The following is a 25,794-nucleotide window of genomic DNA, read 5'->3' on the forward strand; positions in this document are numbered from 1 at the left end:
CAGATGCGCATGACACTTAATTGGGCGCTTATCACGTCCGGGCTCCTAATTCCCGTCCCGTGGATATGGTTTCGATGATTTGAACCCCTCACAGGGATGAAAAAACTGAGTTCACACGTCCATAGCCGACCACTTGCATTAGATGCCATGTTCTCGACGATGTCCGAGATAAAGAACCAGCTAAGTTCTGATCGTAGCCAATCTATTGGGGATATAGTCTGCGACATATACGCATGCAACAATGATATTAAACTAATTACACTTATTTGTTAGCAAAAGATGCTCTATGAGAGGAGAGAGGAGAGAGAAAAATAGCTCCTATGAATAGTGTAACAGTGAATGCGCCAGAGAAGCTAGAGCCGGTAGAAGCTCTACCAAACGGGGCCTAAAATAGTAACTTCACTCAACTTCCTTGCGCTCCGTGGGTCCAGCGCGCGATCGTGGCACGATTTGCCCTAATTGGCGCGAGGTGGGGGCAAGGTGGCTTAGAGCGGAAGCCAGTAAAGCATAGAGGCAGTGCGAGGCGGATAGGCCGGTAAGGGGTTGAGGCGGTGCGACCACATGAGGCAGAGAGGCTAGCGAAGGCGGTGGCGGCGCGAGGCGAAGAGACCGGTGAGGGGCAGGGGCAGCATGATGCGAGGCTGTGGCAGAGGAGATCTGGCGACGGTGTCCTAGGAGCGGAGGTCTGCTGCCGGTGTTGCTCAGGCAAAAGCATGGTATGTGTTGGACGGCCAATGCGTTTAGTCATGCGGAGGGTCCAAATGGCCTATGCGAGTGGATAAGGTCAATTCGTGGAGAATAGAGAAATAAATAAGGCCATGTTTGACATAGCTCAGCTGTGCTAGTGAAGCTGTTTTTTGGGGTTTTAGATTTACGAACTGCTTTCTCGGGGAAGCCGAATCTGTTTTGGAGACCTATTTGGTAAAACAGCTCTGCATTTAGATTTCTTAAAACATGCTGTCACAGGATCCCACACAGGGCCCATAAGTATGAGGTGAAGTTGTGAAAAGCTACTATTTTTATGTTCATCCCACCTGATTCCCATGTGCGAGCATGATCTAAGGAGCTTCATGGGTGAAGCTATTTTCAGAAGACCCGTTTGGCTAAAAAACAGCTCGTGAAGCTGTACCAAACATGACCTAAAGTTGGAAAAAAATAAAAGAAAAAGAAGGAAAAAATAAGAGAGTATTTTGAAAATTTCACTATGTTCAAACATCACGAGAAATTGTTTTACCATATGATTTTCTAACTAGAGAAGCTAGAGCGATAAGAAGCTGCTTTACATAAGAAGTCACAACGGAAGCTACTTTGACTAGATGTGAAGCTCAACCAAAGAGTTCTTATATTTAGTTAATTAGTGCTGACGTACGTAGATACTTTCCAAAATGGAGAGCCCGATTTATACATTTTGGTGTCGAAGTTATGTATTTTGATTGTGTAAATATATAGTTTTAGAGACCTAGATTGGATATCCAAATCTAAATATGCTGTTTTTATTGCTTTAAAAATAGTTTTATATTACATTACAGTGGTAGATACTAGATAATTAGAGTGATTAAACAAACACAATGGAAGGACTTCTCAGGGGCCCGCGTGCTTATTGGATTGGAGTGGACACACATAATTCGCAAAAAAAAGGTACGAGTAGAGATAAAATAAAAAGAGATAAAGAAAAACATAGCATGCGTTTTGGGGGATAGTAAATTGAAATTGGACCCGAAATAATATAAAATTGTGGTGGCGGAGATGATCTTCTCGATGGCCTGCAGCGCCTGGATGGCGTTTTCCAGGTAGAAGCCGAGCGGGGCGGAGATGGCGGCGAGTGGGTTGGTAGCCATCTGCTGCTCGACGTCCTTGTCCGCGGTGGGCACCGGCGCTTGCTGATTCTCCTCGAACTTACTTGACCTGCTCTAGCCTACACTACTACAGGATGGCCTTGTTGTCCTGGGCGGTAACAACCTTTAGTCCCGGTTACTGCGTTGGGACAACGATCCCAGAACTAAAGGTAGAACCTTCAGTCCCGGGTCATTGAGCCGGGACTAAAGAGGGACCTTTAGTCTTGGTTGGTGTTACCAACCGGGACTAAAGGCTCTCCAGCCGAGCAAACGTGGCCACACCCTTTAGTCCTGGTTGGTAACCTCAACCGGGACTAAAGGTTTCTTTTCTTTTTCTTTTTTTTTGTTTAATTTGTTTTCAGTTCAGTTACACATATTTGTTTAATATATAATATGTTTTTATGTACGTATTCTACGCTGCTAATATAAATACACGCACGCATATAATTACATCTAATTCTCATCTCGAGCATTATTATATTCGAATAAAGTATGAAACTATATATATTATAGATATATATGTATATATACAATACTTTCATAATCTTGTTCTCTAAAATAACGATATCAATAAACATTTAATTTACATCATTTATTCCTTAGGATCAAAGTAGAACTCGCCGTTGGGATTTAGCACTTTTTCTAGAAGAAATCCTGCTATTGACTCTTGAACTGCTTTCAGATGGTCTTTTTGCATGACCCTTTGTTTCAACCATTCAGTCTTGCATTTGAAATAAAAGGAAAAGTATTAATACATATATATATATATATATATATTCATTTAAAAATAAATAAAAAATTGATATATACGTACTCTGAGGACATCTTCAGGAGTTCTTCTTATGTGTGCAGTGATAAATTCACAAACGTAGTATCCACACAAGTTATTACCTGGTTGCTGCCGCAAGCACCACTGTACGAGAAGAAGATTATTCTCATCATCTCACACGTAAATTGAAGTACGATATAGTAATTAAACACGTGGGGAATTATATATAGTACAATTTACTGGTATTTCAACTACATTAAGTGGTGCCTTGCAATCCTTGCGGTGTTGCCGAATAAACTCTTTCCAAACCCTGTGCGACTAATAATGTAAGATCGTTAATAAATTATGGCAAAGTCTATTCAATAATAGTTGTGCGCGAGAGATCGAAATTACCACTGAATAATGTCTATTATATCTTGGTATAGTGCCCGCTCTTTTCTCAACGAGTCCAAGATTAGTAACCAATTTGAGTTTAACTCAATGACAATGAGTATCCAGTGAAACCTGCATTGGTTTATACACACGCGTACATGCATATAAGTTGTATTGATATTACATAAAATGTGTAGACTACATTATTATTAACACTTACTCAAAGTTATGCGGGAAAAGTATTATTGTCTTGTCGTGCTGCTTCACGAAGAACCTCATGATATTCTTCTGTGCTTCAGATACCCACTGCTCCTTGACAATAATATCGGTTTTGAATACGATATAAGGATCAATGAAGCCAACACTGGTGTCTTGTATTCTTTGGAGCTCTGACATCTGGAATCTGTATATAAATATAAGTTACATGTCAGGATAATTATATACACGTACGCATGGAAGTGAGTTTGTTAAATAAAAGTAAGAATCACTTACAAACAAAAGCAGCTAATGATTGATTTGTCCAGAGCGTCCATGTGGTATAGTTGATGCAATTCTTCGAAACTAATATGTAAGATGTCATCGCCACAGAAGTAATGATGGTATCTAAATATAACAAAGATCCACTCCTCACCCCTACCACACGCCTGCATGTACCACTTGTTGAGCAAGTACATTTGCGTTCCCAATTCATTCAGAGCCGCAGGGTTGTACAGACTTTTGCCAAATTTATAAGTCTTCCAGATATCAACTTCTAGGTTCTGGATTGGAGCTTTGCCCGTCAATTGATCCAAGGTTAAACCAGTTAGTTCAAAAAAAGCATTAAGGTCTTGAACCGACACTTCTCCAGAGTTGTCTAGTTGATAGACTTCTATGTTGGAACCATATTCATTAGCAACAACAAGATTTTGCATTGGTTGCTTCTGTTGTCCGAGCTGTGGGACATCCTTCCCTGATGCTCTTTTCCTTTTCTTATCTGCATCATGTGACTTCACGAGGGAGCGGTCATAGTCTGATAGTGGCAGAGGCTTACGAACTTCAAGCATCTTTTTCTTGTGAGCTTCGACCTTTTGCCTCAGCAGATCTCGTGGTATGTAAAAGTACGGCTTCTTAAGCTTCGCTTGTCTCTGCTTTTGGATATCTATAAAAAAATCTTTCACTTTTTTGTCTTCTTTAGCTGCTATTTGCTCATCAGTCTTTTCAGGAAGTATTTCTTGAGAAATAACTCTTTTTTTCGGGGTCTTCTTTGCCGCCGGAACCTTAGACGTCTCTGTAGTGCGTCGCTGTGGAGGGGGTGGGGGCGGTGTTGGAGATCGGCGTGGAGGCAATGAGGCCGGTGTTGGAGACCGGCGTGGAGGCGTTGGAGATCGTTGTGGAGGTGGTGGGGCCGGTGTAGGAGCTGGAGATCATTGTGGACGCGATGGGGCTGGTGTAGGAGCTGGAGATCGCCGTGGGGATGAAGTCATCTCGCCCCCCGCGATGCTGTGATGAGATGGGGAATGAATGATTGGGCTAGGCTGGGGGGAGACCCTGCTACAAAAACAAGTTGTGAGTCAATTATTTTTGAAGCCAATATAAAATTAATGGAAAATAATATTTCATTCACTTTCATTCATACCTAGGGTGAGGTAGGGGAAGCGGTGGTGCCCCAGGAATGATGATGAAGCATTTGCGCCATTGAATAAATGTCTTCTCTGCTTCTCGTAGTGTCTTCTCCCCATCACCGCCTTCAATGTCAAGAGGAACATTGCTGTAACCTATGAGCACTCTATCGACCGAGACGCTAGCATATCCAGGTTGAATAACGGACCCCTGGATTCTTGGTGTTTTCGTTCGGTCTATTGGAGATACAACCCCGACAGCCACCATGATTGATGCGTTATTACCATCTGGAGATACAACCCCGACAGCCACCATGATTGATACAACCCAGCGTCATCTTGAATAACTGGCAGCTCCGTGGAAGCACAACTGCTTTTCATCTGACCAACGGGGCTAATGGTGACTCCCGACGTTGATTGCGATTGCATTTGACTCATTGCTAGCTACACTTGCCTCTTGATCTCCTCCTGCATTCTTGCCTCAAGAGATTTTTCTCGTTCACGTGATTCAAGCAATGCTTGTCGTGACTCATTAACAAATTGCTCCAATACATGGATTCGGTCTGCCTCCTCATCCTTCTTTCTCTGGCGGCTTCTGTAGGTATCCTTGTCTGCTGGGAATGCTTGTAGCCATGGAACCGCCACATTGGCTCTTGTTCGACCACCGTGTTCGGGATTCTCTAGGGCATATGTCAATTCATCCTTCTCTCTATTGGGCTTGAAAACACCACTATCAGCTTCTTCCCTAGCACGAGCTAGTCTCTGTGTTGCTCTCTCAAATTTTTGGCCAAAAATTAGCTTGCCAGTGTCTGGGTCTAGGCTTCCCCCATGAGCGTAGAACCAATTCTTCATGCGTTGAGGCCAGTTCTTCTCTATTGTTTCAGGTATGATTCCCTTGGCAGTAATCTCTGCTTCTAGGTTCTGCCACTTGGGAATAGCACTCCTATAACCACCTGATCCCATGCGATGATGGTATTGCTTCTGTCGGGCATTCTGCTGATTCCTCATCACACGTTCCTCACTCTCTTGAGATGACTTGTATTGTACGAAGTCATCCCAATGGGACTCCAACAAGACAAACGCCTTAGCATTGAAATCCAGCGTATCATTCTTCAAGATAAACTTTTTATACAATGTCTTCTTCCAACTCTGAAACAATGTTGCCATCTTCTTCATTGTCCAATCCCTCACTAGCTCCTTCAAAGCATCATCTGCTTGTAATGTGAAATGCAGAGTGATATCTCTCCAAGCTAGGTTCTTGTCATGATCAGATACAAAACTAACATTAGGAGCGGATATCTTCTACTTCCATTCATGAGCACTAATTGGGATCCTATCCCTTATAATGAACCCATATTGATTGACATATGTCTGAGCATGTGGTCCCAATGGTTTTTCGATGTCGGTGTCGAATTCTGATATTATAAAACGGCCCTCTAATGGCTTTTTTGGCCCTCGGACTTTCCTACTCTTGCCGGTGGTTGATGTAGATCCAGAGACCGGCTACATGAGTAGAAACACAACGATTAACAACAAATATACGTACGCATGCATCTATAAGAGATGATAGATAATCGAATATACCTCGCCAGTATTTTCTTGCGTGATAATTTGTTGATCTTCAACCACCGGGATATTCAGGATATCCTCATAATCAGCAAAGTATTGACTCGTGTCATCTACATCCGCATTGGTGCCGGCATTGATAATATCCGCCATTATGTCATCATTCAAGTTATCATCTGGAGCAGCCATTTGTATCTTCAAGATAACACATAGATAGAATTACTATGGCACATAACATAAGTACATGTGATAACGCATATAGAATTACTAAATCCAATTAAATATAATAACACATAATATTTCATAAGGATAAACAACAATAAGGTATAGGCTTTGGAATCGAATCAAAAACACTTTCGATCCAAAAACATGAAAATAAGTACATGTATATATACACATAGAATGATACAATTTTCTCTCTCTCTCTCAACTCATAGAAATAAGTGCATATGTATATATCTCTAGATATGCATGTGATAACACATAGAATGTCTCTCTAGATACAATTTTCTCTCTCTCTCAACACATGGAAATAAGTACATATGTATACATATAGAATCTCTCTCTAGATATGCATGTGATATAGATAGAATTACTAATAAAATATCCAAGTGATATATAGATAGAATTACTAAAATAAAATATGCATGTGATATAGAGATAGAATTACTAATAAAATATGCCTGTGTCAATTACTAAAACAAAATTAAATCTAACATATATATAGAGAGATAGAATATATTTACTAAATCTAATTAAATATAATAACACACATATATCTAGATAGAATTAATTACTAAATCTAATTAAACCTAACATATATACATAGATAGAATTACTAAATCAAAATTAAATCTAACACATATATAGAGAGAGATAGAATAATAATTACTAAATATATCAAAAACTATAATAAAAACCTATCTAAATAAAGTACCAATTAAATTTTAATATATTTAAATCTAATTAACATATATCAAAAACTATCTAAAAAACTAAGAATAAACTACTAATTAAATTTTAATATATTTTAATCTAACATATATATCAAAAACTATCTAAAAAACTATCTAAATAAACTAGCTGGGGCAGATGGCGGGCCGAGCAGGGCGTGCTGGCCGGCCATGGGGCCGAGCTGAGCACCTCGCGCGAGGACGACTATGGCGGAGACGGCGAGATCGCGCGGCCGGACGAGGGACGACGACGGCACGACGCGGCAGACGAGCTCGATGGCCGCCGGGCGGGGCTCGACGACGAGGCCGGGCGGGAAGCGATGCGGGCGGATTGGCACGGCCGGGCGGGGGTAGACGACGATGGCGGCGCGGTAGAGACGAGCTCGACACAGCCGGGTACGGTAGAGACGAGATCGACGTGTAGATCAAAAAGTAGAAGATGAACAAAACATGAACCGTTCGATATATATAGACCGGGATCCTTTAGTCCTGGCTGGTAACACCAACCGGGACTAAATCTCCTTTAGTCCCGGCTGGTAAGCCGAACCGGGACTAAAGGTCTAACCCTTTAGTCCCGGCTCGGCTTACCAGCCGGGACTAAAGGAGCTTTAGTCCCGGTTGGTGTTACCAGCCAGGACTAAAGGTATTTTTGGGTGGGCATTCCGCCCACCCTTTAGTCCCGGTTCCTGGCCTGGGTCGGGACTGAAGGCCTGAAAATTTTAGCAGCCCGCCAGAGTAATTGGAAAGGCCTGGGATTTTGATTTTGTTCTCCTTGTTTAATACTAGGTTAATCAATTAATTCTATAGCAACTTCAATACTTTGCAATATTTATTTTAAAAAATACTATTGATTAACTAATTATTTATTGTAAATAGGAAAATTTTATAACCTAAAGTTTTTAATTTTTTTTATGAATATAGAATATAAATGTTACTAATACTAAGTATTTTGTTAATGCAAAAATATATTTGTAACTTAAAATTAATAAAACTAATATTATTCGATAGGAAATTTATTATCATATTATTGTAACGTCAATGTTTCAATTTTTTCTCGGTTTTTGACCAAAATGACCGAAAAATTTTGTTGAACCTATAAAAATAAAGAAAATGTAGTATTTTTGTTCTACAACTTTTCAAATGAAAAAATGGCCTATATAAGGATTGTAGATCTTGATGAGTTAAACAAACTTAATATTCAAAACTTTTCAATTTGAGACAATCTAGGGTTCCGAAAACTAGTTTGTAGGCGTTGAAATTTAAAAACCACAAATTTGAGCCATCTAAACTTTCTCAAATGGAAAGTTAAACAAAACAACAATTGTATATCTTGATGAGATGAACAAACTTGGTATTCAAAACTTTTAAATTTGAGACAATTTAGGGTTCCGAAAACTAGTTTGTAGGTGTCGAAATTTAAAAATCACAAATTGGAACCGTCCAAACTATCTCAAATAGAAAGTTGACCAAAACAACAATTGTAGATCTTGGTGAGTTTAACAAACTTGGTATTCAAAACTTTTCAATTTGAAGTAATTTAGAGTTCATAATACTAGAGTCAAAGTGTTGTTTTTTTCATTTGACCAAATTTGACTTGGTCAAACTTGCTCAAATGAGACAGTAAATGACCTCAGATGAAAAAACTCTGAATACCAAGTTTGATCATCTCAGCAAGATATACAATTGTTACATAGCTCATTTTCCCATTTGAGAAAGTTTTATCAAACACTAGTCACAAATTCTTGAATCTCAGACTTTCTAAAACTATGTTACACACTTGTGAAATTTGAACAACATTTTGTTCAAACTTTCTCAAATGAAAAAATGGCCTATATAAGAATTGTAGATCTTGATGAGCTGAACAAACTTGGTATTCAAAATTTTTCAAATTGAGACAATCTATGGTTTCGAAAACTAGTTTGTAGGCGTCGAAATTTAAAAATCACAAATTTGAACCATATAAACTTTCTCAAATGGAAAGTTGACCAAAACAAAAATTGTATATCTTGATGAGCTGAACAAACTTGGTATTCAAACTTTTCAATTTGAGACAATCTAGGGTTTCGAAAACTAGTTTGTATGCGTCAAAATTTAAAAATCACAAATTTGAACCGTCCAAACTATCTCAAATGGAAAGTTGACCAAAACAACAATTGTAGATCTTGTTGAGTTTAACAAACTTGGTATTCAAAACTTTTCAATTTGAAGTCATTTAGAGTTCATAATACTAGAGTCAAAGTGTTGTTTTTTTTATTTGACCAAACTTAACTTGGTCAAACTTGCTCAAATGAACACTAAATGACCTCAGATGAAAAAACTTTGAATACCAAGTTTGATCATCTCAGCAAGATCTACAATTGTTACATAGCTCATTTTCTAATTTGAGAAAGTTTTATTAAACACTAGTCATAAATTCTTGAATCTCATATAGACTTTCTAAAACTATGTCACATACTTGTGAAATTTGAAACATATATTAAACATATTACAATGTGAAGTCATAACATATTACATAATATCCATCTCTAAAACATAATATATTAAACATGCATCGTTGTATCATACAGGCACAACAGTGAATTTCTTCTTGACGTATGACTCTTGGTTATGATCTTGTCGTAACCATGGAGTGTCTTCATCATTTAACATGATGCTTGGATCTTTCTTCACTATGAAGGGTGGAATTCAGACATTTCTTTCATAATCTTCTGACATGTCTGACTTGTCTTCAATTCCCACTATATTTATTTTTCCAGAAAGAACTATGTGGCGCTTTGGCTCATTGATCATTGAGTTGATGTCTTCGTTTTTTCCTCTCTTTGATTTTAGAGACATGTCTTTCACGTAGAACACCTGACTCACATCGGCAGCAAGGACGAATGGTTCATCTTTGTACCCAATATTGTTGAGGTCCACTGTTGTCATTCCATACTCTTTATCGACTATTACCCCTCCTCCGATCAGCTTCACCCATTGGCACCGGAACAAAGGGACTTTAAAATTAGGTGTGTAGTCTAGTTCCCATATCTCTTCTATGCGGCCATGATATGTTTGTATATTCCCAATTGGATCTGTGCCATCTATGCGAATACCACTATGTTGATTGGCGCTCCTTTTATCTTGGGCAACTGTATAAAATGTATTCCCATTTATCTTGTACCCTTGGTACGTGAGGATATGCCATGATGGTTGCCTAGCCAACAAATACAGTTGCTCATCAATATTGTCATCGCCTTGACATTCTTTTCACAACCAACCACTGAAACTTTCCATGTGCTGACGCCTAATCCAAGCTTCAGTCTTCCCTGGAAACTTGGATCATAAGAACTCCTTATGTATCTCGATGTACGGATGCACCAATGACGAGTTCTGAAGAACTATGTAGTGTGCTTTATTGAAATAATCGTCTTCCATGCCGATATATGTTTTCTTTCCTAAAGTTCCTTTACCACTGAGTCTCCCCTCGTGTCGTGATTCGGGAACGCCAATCGGGGCAAGGCCAGGAATAAAGTCAACACGGAACTCAATGACCTCCTCTGTTCCATAGCCCTGGGCGATGCTTCCTTCAGGCTTAGAACGTACTTTCACATATTTCTTTAAGACTCCCATAAACCTCTCGAAGGGGAACATGTTATGTAAGAACACAGGTCCAAGAATACTAATCTCCTTCACCAAATGAACTAGGAGGTGTGTCGTGATATTAAAGAAGGATGGAGGGAACACCAACTCAAAGCTGATAAGACATTGAACCACATCATTCTGTAGAGTAGCTAGTTCCACTGGATTGATTGCCTTCTGAGAAATTGCATTGAGGAATGCACATAGCTTCATGGTGGCTAGACGTACATGTGGAGGTAGAATTCCTCTTAAAGGAACTAGAAGCAATTGCGTCATAAGCACATGGCAGTCGTGGGACTTTAAGTTTAGGAATTTCTTCTCTGGCATATTTATTATACCTTTTATATTGGAGAAGAATCCCGAATGGACCTTGATGCTGCTTACACATTCGAACATGTTGTCCCTCTCTTCTTTGCTAAGCGTGTAGCTAGCAGGACTTAAGTAATGACGTCCATCATCTGTCTTCTTTGGATGAAGGTTGTCTCGTTCTTTCATGCCCTGCAAGTCCTGTCGTGCTTCAAGTGAATCCTTTGGCTTCCCGTACACACCCATGAATCCTAACAGGTTCACACAAAGATTCTTTATCAGGTGCATCACGTTGATTGCGTTGCGGACCTCTAGGACTTACCAATAGGGTAGCTCCCAAAAGATGGACTTCTTCTTCCACAGGGGTGCGTGTCTCTTAGCATCTTTGGGAACAGATTCGCTACCTTGTCCCTTTCCAAATACTACTTTCACATCCTTGACCATTGCGAGTACATCTTCCCCGGTTCGGTTATGAGGCTTCTTCCGGTGGTCTGGCTTACCTTTAAAATGCTTCCCTTTCTTTCTTACTTGGTGATTCAAAGGAAGGAATCGACGATGGCCAAGGTACACGACCTTTCGGCATCTTTTCAATTATATACTGTCAAGGTCATCAAAATAATGTGTGCTGCATTATATCCTTTGTTTGTCTGACCTGAAAGATTACTTAAAGCAGGCCAATCATTGATTGTTACGAACAACATTGCTCGTAGGTCAAAGTGTTCTTGTTTGTACTCATCCCAGACATGTACACCTGGTTTGTTCCATAAAACTAGAAGTTCTTCAACTAATGGCTTCAGATAGACATCAATGTCGTTGCCAGGTTGCCTCGGACCTTGGATGAGGATCGGCATCATAATGAACTTCCGCTTCATGCATAACCATGGAGGAAGGTTGTAGATACATAGAGTAACTGGCCAAGTGCTATGACTAGTGCTCTGCTCCCCAAAAGGATTCATACCATCTGTACTTAAGGCGAACCTTAAGTTTCTAGCCTCATTTGCAAACTCTAGAAATTCCCTGTCTATCGCTCTCCACTGGGACCCATCAGCTAGGTGTCTCAGCATATTGTCTACCTTACGGTCTTCTTTATGCCACCGCAACAACTTTGCATGGTCTTTATTTCTGAACAAACATTTTAAGCGTGGTATTATAGGAGCATACCACATAACCTTGGCAGGGATTTTCTTTCTAGGACGTTGTTTACCCTCGACGTCACCAGGATCATCGCGTCTGATCTTATACCGCGATGCTTTACATACCGGGCATTCATCCAAATTCTCGTATTCATTGCCATGGTAGAGGATGCAGTCATTAGGACATGCATGTATCTTCTGGATTTTTAATCCCAAAGGGCAGACAACCTTTTTTGCTTCATACGTAGTGGTGGGCAATTCATTTGGCTTCGAAAGCATCTTCTTTATGAGGTTCAATAAATTCCCAAATGCCTTGTCGGTTACGCCATTCTTTGCCTTCCACTGTAGCAATTCCAGTGTTGTACCCAGCTTTTTTTGCCCCTATTTGGCCATCGGGTATAGCAACTTCCTATGATCCTCAAGCATGCGCTCGAACTTAATTTTCTCTTTATCACTTTCGCATTCTTGTTGTGCATCACGAATGGCATCGCCAAGAGCATCACCGAGATCATCTTCTGCCGCTACCACTTCTTCATCTCCCCCCATTGTAGTATCATCAAAGGCACCATACTGAGCAATAATGTCATCAATGTCTAAATCTTCTCCTTCACCTTCTTCCATCATGACCCCGCTTTCTCTATGCTTAGTCCAACATATATAGTTTGACATGAAACCTGACTTAAGCAAATGTGAATGAAGACTCATTGAGCTTGAATATTCCTTTAAATTCTTACATAGGGCACATGGACAGCACATGAAACCATCCCGCTTATTTGCCTCGGCCACACCTAAGAAATAGTGCACGCCCTCCATTAAGTCTTGGGAGCGGCGATCGGCATTGTACATCCAATGGCGTGACATAATCTGCATTACACGACAAATTATAAAAACCTTGAACATAATTAAGTATTTTATTAGACAACATAGATGACACACACAGGTTGATTAATTAACTAAGCCTGGCTACAACGTAAGCAATCCCAACTATCACTAAACAAACTAAAACTACAATGCACTTCAGTAACATAATTATTTCGTGATCGTACGCAACTAAAACAGACAAATCATTCGTCTGTTGAATATCAATAAGCTTCTCCTGCTGGCTCACTGCCTCATCATCAGCAGCCGCTACCTCAAGCGCACCCGAATTTTGCACGTATGTAGCATAATCTTCCTCCCAGTACCAACCATCGCATCCGTTGCCCTCCCACTAAAATTAAAGCCAAAAAATATTTAGTCAAAAATATTCAAGAAAAGCAGGTCAATTAGCCATAATAATCAAATGCGTAAGAAACTCACATCGTGATCCGGGCACTTGTAGAAAACACGACCCTTGTTGGGTCCCTGTCTCTTGACTCGGTACTCCATCACAATCTTCTGCTTACACTTGCCGCAGATAATGAGAGGGAGTTCTGGCCTCAGTCGTTTCGCAACCGAACGAGAGGCCGAGGATCCGGTACCAGTTGTCATCTACTTTCTATACTTATTTTTGCAAACTAGTGTAAATTTCACATTTTCTAAAATAATATATTTAAACAAAACTAAAATTATTTATTTATCTAACTAAACCATGAAATATGTACTATGTATAATAGTAAAATACCAAACTATCAAGTGATTTTACTATTGTAAATCATCATGTGATTTTGAGCTAAAAATGACATAGAAATCATAATCAAATCCACCATATCAAGTTACTTTCTATACTTATTTTTGTAAACTATTGTAAATGTTTCATTTCTAAAGTAATATATTAAAAAAATAAAAATATTTATTTATCTAACTAAACCATGAAATGTACTACATATACTAGCAATACTAAATTATCAAGTGATTTTGATGAACTAATTTAACTTTTGTTTATCTAAACATATATGCAAATCATCATGTGATTTTGAGCTAAAATGACATAAAATCATAATAAAGTGCAACATATAAAGTTACACATGCATCTACATCGCAAAATAAGATAAGCTAATGATAAAACATAAGAGGATTAAGTTTGTTACCTCCAAAATCGAAGAGCAACACCAATGGAGGGGGAGAGAGCAAGAAAGCAAGCTGAAGAACAGAGGCAGTGAGTTTGAATAGAATGGCTCGGGCTCGGGGAGGAAGAAATGAGCTGGTCTATAGGCCGGGATAATTAGTCCCGGTTAGGGGGTCAAACCGGGACTAAAGATTAATCTTTATTCCTGGGGCATCACCCAAACCGGGACTAAAAGCTTTAGTCCCGGTTGGTATTACTAGCCAGGACTAAAGGAACCTTTAGTCCCGGGGGCAAAAAATGTCGAGGCAATGCTAAATTGGACATCGTTCTAAAGTCTGTTCTCTAGTAGTGCTAGGTAGGCGATCATGCGCGGCGTGACGTAGTGGGAGATGACCTCCTCGTCGCCCCTTCCAGCGACACGCTGGCGGCCATGTGAGATGAGGGTGGCGAGCGCGTAGGGGTGGCCCGGCTCATTGTAGAGCTTCTGCGACTCCATGTACTCCAGCAGCCGCAGCAACTCGGCTCGGAGCACGTTCACCATCCGATCGCCGTCGTCCAGCATGATGTCCTCCAACACGTTCTGGGAGTCCCTAATCTTATCCCGCACGCGGTCCAGTTTGCCACCATCCGCCATTGGGCCTTGCTGATCATGTCGACATGCTGCCTGCGTACCTCCTCGGCCTGCACCGACCGCTCACTCTGCCAGCGACGCCGGGAGGGCTCGGGTCTGGGGTGCGCAGCCGCTGAATGTTCTGGGCAGGCTGCCGCTTTTCCTCGGTGGCGTAGCTGTGCCTCGCCATGGCTAAGGTCACGTTGTAGGCCTCGGTCTCGGAGCTTTCCTTGAGAGCGAAGTTGACGGCGACCTTGCGCGTCTCTCCGCTAAAGAGGGTGGCGAACTTGATGGTGATCACGCCGTTGGCGTCGGTGGTCTGCGTGTAGTCCGTTTTGGGGGCCACCGCCATCGTGTCCGGGTCGTCGTCGGTTTTTTTTAGGGTGAGGGTCAGCTGCACGTCCTGTGCCACTACAGTGAGGAAGCCACCCAGCAGCTGCGCGAAGGGCGCGCTTAGGTTCGTCCCGTCGAGCACGGTGCTGTACGTTCTGCCGGGGGATTTCTTGGCGATGTCGGTGAGCAGCTATAGAAGTGGCATGCATCCAATCCAAGGTATAGGTTGCTTAGCTAGCAGTAATGATCGACACGGACGGTAGCAGTAGCATTGGTTGGAGTAGCAATTTGTTTTATATAGGGCTGGCAGTAATGATCGACACATGCATGTGGCTGGCAGTAATGATCGACACATGTATGTGGCTAGCAGTAATGATCGACACATGTATGTGGCTGGCAGTTTGTTTTATATAGGGGGGGCATGGACATCACTACTGGTTTTTAAATAGAACTGACAGTGAAGGTGGCTATCACTGTCGGTTTCTAAATAGAACCGACAGTGAAGGTGCATATATGTAAAGAATATATTTATTTAGATACTACAGTGGGAAAGTTTTAACAAGAACGATATATTTATTTGTTGTGAGAAAAAAATATTATATCATGGTTGATAAGGCCTGGCTGAAACCAACATGCATGGAGAGGCTAGCTCTTGGCCGAGGGCCATTTTATAGGGGCTAGCAGTCGTGGTACATTTTTATTTCTGAACTAAAGTTGTCGGGGTAGGTGGGAGCAGTGTTCCAACTGTTGTGGTCATCGGAGCACTATTGGCATGTGAGGAGCATCTACACATCACTATCAGATTTAGTTTAAAACTCGACAGTGCATTGGGCCTTCTGTGTTGGTTTGAGCAACCATCTGTGATAGAAGCTATCACTGCCAGTTTTAAAACTAAAACCGGCAGTGAAGGGCCCTGCCGCCAACTTTTAGTGAAAAATATAAAAAAACACGGTCGGTTTGGAGCCTGCCATCGCAGCATTTTTGTAAAAAATATTAAAAAGTTTGGCCCGCCTGAGATTCGAGCGCGGGTCTCGAGGTCAAGAGTGCGCGGCCTTATCCGCTGAGTTAGGATAGGGAGTTCGGTTAGAATGATTTTATTTTTTTCTTTTATTCCATCGTAATGCACTACTAAATAATAAATGCAAAATCAAAAAAGTTTGGCCACCTAGGATTCGAGCGCAGGTCTCAGAGTACAGAGTGCGCGGTCTTAACCGCTGAGCTAGGATAGAGGGTTCGCTTAGTTTGCTTTTCTTTATTTATTTATTAATAGAAATAATGCAGTTAGTTTATATTCTAAAATAACACAAAAAATTTGTGTCTTGATTATTTAATTCTGTGATAATTAATTAATGGTCTATAATTATCAAATAATAGTGTTTGTGAACATCATCTTAATATTTGATTACAGTCAATAATTAAATTGTAGAGATGCACACAAAATATAAATTAAATATTCAGTCCGAATTGCTGAAACAACGTCTGCATAATGATTACATAGTTATCAATAATCTAACTATCTTTAGGTGCATCAACAATGAGGGCCTTATTGTGATGAATTCGTATGTAAGCAGGTTTGTCACCCTCTTGAAGGATAGGTAGGGGTACATTCGCCCCGAATGGAGGCATTTCCTGATAGCCCCTATAGTATTCTTCGTCCGTCACTCCATCGACACCGACAATCTTGCTTTTCTCTTCTAGGACTACTTTTAGCCTTCCTTTTGTCTTGTTGTCCCTTGCATAGAAGACTTGCATAACATCTCCTACAAGGACGAAGGGGTCATCTCTGTATGCGGTCTTAGTGAGATCAACGGTAGTGAACCCTTCGCTATCAGTGTTGATTTCCTCGAGCCAGACCCACTGGCAGTGAAAAAGAGCTACATTCAATGGAACGTAGGCTAGCTCCCATATCTCCTCTATGAAACCATACTATGTCGCCTGCAGGTTGCCGTTTTCGTCGTGAGCATCAAAATGAACACCACAATTTTGGTATGTGCTCTTTCTATCTTGCTTTTTTGTGCAAAATGTGAATCCATTGATCTCATACCCTTGGTACTTAAGATATGTACTCGAAGGTCCCTTGGCTAAGGCATCCAATTGATTATTCAACTTTATTCTAAGCAAGCGACGTCGCAACCAGCTGACAAATTCCTCCTTATGTTTTTATCCAACCAAGCCTGTGACCTACTCGGATACAAAGTTTGCAGCGATTGCCTGTGCTCGTCAATGTATGGCATCACACCCTCGACTTGCTGGAGAACAGCGAACTATGCATGTCTGAAAGAAATAGGGTCGACTACTATAACAGATTTCTCTCCGATCGTTCCTTTGCCACGTAGTCTTCCCCCATGATGAGATCCTAGAACTTCGACCCTTTTGATGTCTAGATAATATGTGCAGAACTCAATGGCCTCCTCCGTTGACCATCCTTCAACCATGCCCCCTTCTAGATTGAATCTATTCCTAACATACCTCCTAAAAACTTTCATCAATCTTTCAAAAGGGAAAATCTGATGTAGGTACATTGTGCTAAGGGCTCTAATTTGGTCAACAAGATGAATGAGTAGATGCAATGAGATATCAAAGTAAGTTGGCGGGAAATGCATCTCAAGCCTAACGAGAGTTTCGGCTATGTCCCGCTGCAGCTGCTCTAGCGTGGACACATCAATGACCTTTTGTGAGATCGCATTGAAGAACGAGCAAAGCTTTATGATTGGGGCATGGACCTTTGGGGGGAGGATACCATGCTAGAAAACAGGGAGCAGCTAAGTCATAATGACATGAAAGTCATGGGCCTTCATAGGGCCATAGTTGAACTTGAGTTCTCTCATGTTCACTAGCCTCTTCGGATTCGCACAGTAGCCCATCATGACTTTGAGTTCATTGAAGAAAAAAATAAGCGCACGCTTTTCTTCCTTCTTCAATGTCCATGGCGCAACCAGAAGTTCGAACTGTCCATTCTCTAACTCCACGGGATGCAGCTCCTTCCTGATTCCCAAGTGTTGCATGTCCAGGCGTGTGGCTAGTAAATCCTTCAATGTCCCCCCGGTGTCCTTCAAGGTGTTAAGAGTGTTAGCGCACATGTTTTTAGTGATGTGCATGGGATCAAGACAGTGGCGTACACTCAGAAATGGCCAGTAAGGTAGCTTCCAGAAAACCAATTTTTTCTTCCAAACGCTCCCATCAGGCATTGCTACTGCATTGTCCCCCTTCCCAAGGACAACCGCCAGTTTGTTGAGTTCTCGAAGTATCGTAGGCCCATCTCGATATTTTAGAGCTAAGCGTTTCTCAATAGTACCGTTGAAATCTTTTCTATTCCTGCAGTAACGGTGATCCTTAGGTACAAACCTATGGTGTCCCATATAAACTATCTTTGAGTTATTTGACAGATTTACCATATCAGTGTCGTCCAAGCACTCGACACATCCAGTATAGCCTTTTGTCTTCTCTCTAGATAACAAACCTCGACCTGGCAGGTCGGTGACTGTAGCGATAAGTACTACCTTGATCGTGACATGTTCCTTTTGTACTCGTCCCAAACATTCGGCACACCCTTTTCAAACATCTCCACTAGTTCATCGATCACTGGTTCCAGAAACACATCGATGTCATTCCCAGGTTGTCTTTGCCCTTGGATTAGTAGTGGCATCTGGATGTATGACTGCTTCATACAGACCCAAGGTAGATGGTTGTATATACAGAGTGTCACTGGCCAGGTGCTATGATTGCCTCTAACCCGGTCAAAAGGATTCATCCCATCTGTGCTCAAAGCAAACCAAAGGTACCTTACCTCTCCACCGATGTCCTTATAGAACATAGTATCGACAGTCCTCCAGTCATGCCCATCGGTGGGGTGCCTCATCATTGTATCTTTCTTATGCTCTTCGCCATGCCAGTGCAATAGCTTGGCTGACTTTGCAGATGCAAACAACCTATGCACCTGGGGAGCTATAAGGAAATACTAAATGACCTTTACGAAACCTCCTCTGGTCTTGGTACCCTCATCTGACAGCCCTTCCTTGTACCGTGGAGCTTCACACTTGGGGCACTTGTCCAAGTCTTTGTATTTTTCTCCACGGTACAATATGCAATCATTGGAACACGCCATGGATTTTTTTCAACCTCGAGGCCGATGGGTAGATCATTTGCTTGGCCAAGTATGTCTTTTCTGGCAACTCATTTTTTTCTGAGAGTATTTTTCTTATTATACATAACAACTGATCGAAGCCTTTATCGCTCAATCCATTTGTCGATTTGAACTCTAACAGCATGATGTCGTCTTCTAGTTTGCTGATTGGACAATTCCTATACAATGGTGTTTTACCATCTTGTCTTATTTTCTCTAGCTTTCTCAGCTGTCTTTCACTAAGACATCCGGTCTCTACATTACGTAGCAACTGAGAGATGCCATTGTTATCCTCGGTGTCGTCAGCTAGCGTGTTCCTAAACACATTATTAACTATGGCCATAGGTTCCGTGTTGACACCGGGTTCCTCGTCAGCATCGTGGATGGCTACGTCAGGCATGTCCACATCATCATCGTTTCCCTATAGAACATTCACACCAACCTCGCCATGCACAGTCCATATCGTATAGTTTGGCGTGAACCCCCTGGTAATCAAGTACGATCGTATAGACTCGATTTGACGAAAGTTCCTATAATTCTTGCAATCTTTGCATGGGCAGAAGATAGGGTTCCCATTCCCAGCATGGGCTTTGGCATCGGTGATAAACTGGCTGACGCCATAAATGTACCGCTTGTCCGTTCGGGACAGATGCATCCACTCTCGATCCATCTCTGCACAAAAAATACTAAGATAGTAATTACAAAGAATTAATAAGAAATCAAGCTTCATGAACAACAATTGTAGCTCAAAAGTACCATTTTTTGGAAAACATTATTGTACACTAATTATTGAAAAATTGAAATTGGTAGCCCCGGCCCTGTAAATTAAAAATCGTAGTAAAAAACAATTATTGCACAATATTGAAGAACAACTATTCTACTCTACTTCTAAGAACTAATTATAGCATCACATACTAATAATGATGATCTTGACCCCCATGGAATAATTAGCTAGGAATTTAAATGTATTCATAGACACCAACCTTTTGGATGATGGATTCACCATAATTTGAGCCTTGCACAAATGTCCAATTGGAAAAGTGCTCTCTAGAATGGAGAAAGAACTAGAATGAGAATCAAGCAATGTAGCCATCAAAACGAAGCTAATTAAGCAACAAAAACAAAGGAGTGGATGTTTGTTACTAACCTTAAAGCAAAAAGATCAAGCCATTCTTCAAAATCCAAGTACTAGCATCATGGTGAAGAGCAGCCTCAACAATGGAGGGAAGGGTCCAAACGCGTGCCTCTGTTCTCGGGACGGAAGAGAGGAGGAAGGAGAGGATGGCTGCAGCCTTTTTGTGTTGTAGACTTATCAGCATCGGTTCTTGGCTAGAACCGACAGTGATAGTGCCAATCACTGTCGGCTCTTGGCTTAAACCGGCAGTGATGAGTGCCCGCCAAAACACTACCAATTGAAGCCAAAAACCGGCAGTGATGTGGTCCTTCATTGCCGGTTTTAGCCCAGCACCAATTATTTTTTCATTTTCAAGCTCATAACCGGCAGTAAAGGTACATCACTGCCGATTCTCACAAATCCAGCAGTTATGAGGCCGGCAGTGATGTGCAAATCTAGCGTAGTGTGTAACAATGGATACATATAAGAATTGATCATTTCTTGGTTATGGAGTATGGAGGTAGAAATGTGCAGGGCCCGAGGAATAATGATGTGGCCTTCGTTGACCCTGCACTACTGGATTTAGGTTCTTTGCCGAGTGCCTGAGGCACTCGGCAAAGGCCAGATTGCACTCGGCAAAGCCTTTGCCGAGTGCGGCACTCGATAAAGAACATACGGCAAAAATTGATCGGCAAAGCCCTCTTTGTCGAGTGTCTTTTATCGGGCACTCAGCAAAGGCTTTGCCGAGTGCCCCGGGGACACTCAGCAAAGAAAAGCGACCGTCACGGCACCAGTCCCGTTGACGGTCACTTTGCCGAGTGCCAACCCTGCAGGCACTCGGCAAAGATTTTTATTTTTTTTTTAAAAAATTCTTTGCCGAGTGCGAACCCTTCAGGCACTCGGCAAAGAGTTTTTATTTTTTTACAAAATTTCTTTGCCGAGTGCCAACCTTTAGGCACTCGGCAAAGATTTTTTTTTTAAATTTCTTTGCCGAGTGCCCTCTGTTCGGCACTTGGCAAAGTTTGAATTTTTTTTAAAAAAAAATCTTTGTCGAGTGCCCTTTGTCTGGCACTCGGCAAAGTTTCAATTTTTTTTAAATTTCTTTGCCGAGTGCCCTCCGCCCGGCACTCGGCAAAGTTTGAATTTTTTTTTTAAATTTCTTTGCCAAGTTCCCTCTGCCTGGCACTCGGCAAAGTTTGAATTTTTTTTTAAAAAAATTCTTTGCCGAGTGCCCTCTGTCCGGCACTCGGCAAAGTTTGATTTTTTTTAAAATTTCTTTGCCGAGTGCCATGGTCACAGCACTTGGCAAAGCTAGAAAAATGGTTTCCTGGACACCCATTTTTCTAGCTTTGCCGAGTGCTGTGACCATTGCACTCGGCAAAGGGGTCCTTTGCCGAGTGCAACACTCGACAAAGTGACCCAAAACTGCAATTTTTAATTTTTTTACATTCCATCGTGACAAATAAATTCATACAAACATATATCACATATATATATCATCCATCACATATATATCTCATCCATCCACACATTCATCCGCACATATCATATCCATCACAATATATATCACATATATAATAATAACTGCTCAAGTCCATCCAAATAAATCCACAAGTCCATCAAAGTCCACAAGTGCATCACAAGTATATCACAAAGTGAACAACAAATGAAAAAAATACAACGTGCACTCATCTCGGCCAAGGCCATTGTGGTAAAGGCCCAGCTCCATCATTCGGAGGTGCATGTGGTGGATTATTCGAACCACCGTCAGATGGAGACTGCACAAAGGAGAAAAGATTGCATGTGAGACAAGATTATTTGGATAGCTAATCTAGAAAGGTAGAGGCCATACAAGCAAAGCATAAGCGAAAGTAAAAAACTTTCATACTTAGAGGAGTAGCTATAGCTGTAGGACGCGGAGGCAGAGGTGGAACCAACAACCCAGGTGGTAGAGAGAAGCCCACACGTTGCCCAAGTCCTTGTAGGAACTTCGTAATGTCCGTCAGCCTCTGCGCCTGGGCCTGCCGCTCGGCCTCCAGCTGGGTCGCCATCCTCTGGTGCCCAGCCTCCAGCTCCAGACGTTGCCTCATTTCTTGTTCCAGTCGGGCCTGCAATATTTCACTCCAATGTTTCAGTAATGCAAAGCTAATTAAGGTGTGTAAGGATCAATGTGTGATGAGTAAAACAGGAATAACCTCGAGTGCGTCGACCCGGTGCTGTGCAGCGGTCGACTGTGTGCGAATGGTCGGGCTCTCGCTCGTTCTCCGTGCTTGGATCTAGGAGAGAGGGGGAGTAGAGGCCGTGTCGATGACGCCGTCGCCAAGCCAGAACCGCCCATGCTTCTTGCCTTGCCCCACCCTCATGACGGCCTCTCCATCAAAGTCCTGGGTGCTCGGATCGTGGTCTGACCCATGGAGCGACCTTGCCACCTCAGTGTACTCACTGATACGGGAGTGGACGCTCAGGTTTGTGGATGCCTCGGGCGGGTCCTCTAGGTTGAAGGAGACGTCGGACGTCGCCTTGCCCTTGTGGGCCATACACCATGCCTAGAAGTCCGAGCAAGCTTGGCCACTATGTGACGCCGACTAGGGGAAAGACAGCACGATGATTAGAAATCATGCAGAACTGAGCATCACAATAGATAAATGAATTCACGTACCCATACTTGTTTGTATCCGGCGAGGCTGCGGCTGCCTTGATGGTGTGCTGGACCTTGCATCTACAAACGGCAGTCCCAGGCATCCCTGTGCATCTTGAGGTACTCCTCCGTGAACCACCTGTCCACCATCATCGCCCAACACTCGGGATACGTTTGGCACCACCAGGGAATCATCTACACATCATCAAGTATTGGACATATAAGAAGATCAAATTAAACCAACTTAATCTCAAAACGAATCAATATTGATGTTCTTCATTTACCTCAAGGTACTGCTCCCGAGTCAGCTGCATCTCTCTTACGTCTTTCTTGGTTTTCCTCTCTCCAAGCTTTGACCCATAGTAGGTTACGATGGCCTAGATGCGCAGCTCATGATGCATGCCGGAGACAAGTTTTTTACAGGCTTTTGTAGTCACCTGCTCCGCCCTAGCCTCAAATCCCTCCTCGCATCTGTAATAAGTCTGCATACAAAAGCGATGTATCCATTCATTATTTCAAGAAAAGTCCAATGAATGCAACGTATTGAGCAATGTTGTGCGAGGGAGACTTACCCAAAGCTCTGCCTTCACCCGTGCCGCCTTGTTGGGGTACTCCGCGTCGGTGGCAACGGCGTAGTGGTCAAACGAGTAGGCTGGCTCCGTCTTCGATGCATACGTGACAATGCCGGGGAAGTGTTGCCTGCACCGAAGACCTAGGATGCCGTTGACTAGCTATGCGTTACCACCCGACACAACCACCCAGTTCCTGCATAAGTGATTAAGAAAAATTATTAGTTTTTTCATCATATCATATGAAGTAGTGGTGATAACATATAAAGTTACTTACTTTTGCCCTTCGGGGCAACTCACTAGGCGTTGGTGAGCAAGCGGAACATGTGGAAGGCTCACGGGATCTTGCAAGTAGACACTCAAAGAGGAGTCGGAGGAAGCAGAACCCGTGCCTGCCGCCTCCAACTCGTTGTCCTCGTGTGGCCCCTCCTCCTCGTCCGTCTACCAAACCAGCTCATCGTCCGACTCGTCCATGGGCGCCACCTCCTCCTTCGGCTCCTCCTCACGCGGCGTGGGAGGAGACGGCCCCCTCCTACGCCTGGCAGTCCTCCTCCTCCTCCTGTTGGATCCCTCTGCCGCCCCTCCGCCTCCTCCTGCAGCCGGCGTGGTCTTTGGTATATCGAGTTCATGGACCTATAACGGTCGCCCGCTATCTTTGTTCAATCACCTGCAACAAAAAAGAAAAACAAGACGTAGTAAGAAATAGGTGAAAAAGTGAACAAAACATAATTACAAAAAACATAGTAATACATGTATTAGAAATATTTGCAAAAATGAACAAAACATAATTACAAAAAACATAGTATTACATGTATTAGAAATAATCTTCATGATTGAGATTAGGTCTCGTCATCACTATCAACATTGTGCAACTCATCAACACTATCCGAAGGAGGAATGTTGTCTTCATTGTCATCGCCTAAACGTAATCGCTCAAGCATTTGTATGTCCTTCAGATTTCGCACCTCGTCTCCAGCGTCCTCGCCATCATCCCTTTCATTGTCTACTTCCCTTCCTATCTCTTCGGTTAAGTCTATGTCAAACCTTCCTTGTAGTCCCTCTTCTTGATAGAACTCTCCATCATATGTGTTTGGGTTGATGTTGTAATCTTCATCGTTTGGGACAGGTAGTTTACCGTGTGGCGATACCTTTCGCACAATAGACCAACCCTTAAGATGCTCGGCGTCTTTGCACACATATGACGTATAATAAACCTGGACGACCCATTGAGCCACAATGTGGACATCTTTTCCTGGATAGATGGAATCCTATTGAATCTCGACTAGCCCAAGCTTAGGGGTCCGTCTCGTTACTACAGGATGAAACCAGTGGCATTTGAATATGACAGGAGTAAGAGGTTTGGAACCATAGAATGATAGTTCGTAGATTTCTTCAATTCTTCCATATAGTCGAGTCCATCAGTGCCGGACGTAACAACTCCACTGTTTGTGGTTTTTCGATTGGTCTGACTCTGCTCGTAACTTGCTGTGTGAAAACGATATCCATTCACATCATAACCGGTAAATGACTTGACCCTAATGGCACAACCATTTGCAACCTATCTCAGCTCATCACATATAGAAGCATCAGTGTGGGCTTTCTGTTTGAACCAATAGATGAAATCAGGGCTCCCTGGTCCCGCACCCCATGAAAGAAGGGTATCATTTTCTTGCGGGGTAGGTTGCCTTAATCCATGCCAGGATTGACGAAGAAATTCCCTGTACCAACGGGAAACAAGGGGGTTGGACGAAGAAACAAGGACATACGGTGAAATAAAACAAGTTCGTTCAGAACTTACCCAATGAACGGTTGCACCTCGACAAGGTTGGTCAACACATATAGCATGATACTGCGCCACTCTTCATTTTTCGATTTCTTAGTGGTCGATGCACTTGCGCTTCTGAGTTGCCCTTGGAAAAGGCTGAGGTTCGATTCATTTTTGCCATCATTGTTATGAGGGGGTGGATTATAAATGCTAGGAAGTTTCTCAGTGTAGTATTTCTCTATAAAGTTGGACACCTCCTCTAGAATGTTTGCCTCTGCAATGGAAGCCTCAACTTTGGCTTTATTTCTACATTTTTTGCGAAGAGTCTTCAGACATCTCTTGATTTGATAGCACAAACGGTTCTGCATGGGCTCCCCCATCCGTGCCTCATACGGGAGGTGCATAATCAAATGCTGCATCAGCAAGAAGAAGCCGGTTGGAAAGATCTTCTCCAACTTACAAAGCAACACGGGTGACGCTTTTTCCAAGTCATCAATGACTGTCT

At 42.3% G+C, this 25,794-nt stretch overlaps 1 pseudogene; it reads right to left on the reverse strand.

Moving 5' to 3' along the window:
- Positions 1–202: 202 nt before the first annotated feature.
- On the reverse strand, positions 203–23,998 carry LOC136480986 (uncharacterized; annotated as a pseudogene).
- Positions 23,999–25,794: the final 1,796 nt, after the last annotated feature.

Source organism: Miscanthus floridulus, chromosome 9 (genome assembly GCF_019320115.1).
Source record: "Miscanthus floridulus cultivar M001 chromosome 9, ASM1932011v1, whole genome shotgun sequence".
NCBI classification, from domain to species: domain Eukaryota; kingdom Viridiplantae; phylum Streptophyta; class Magnoliopsida; order Poales; family Poaceae; genus Miscanthus; species Miscanthus floridulus.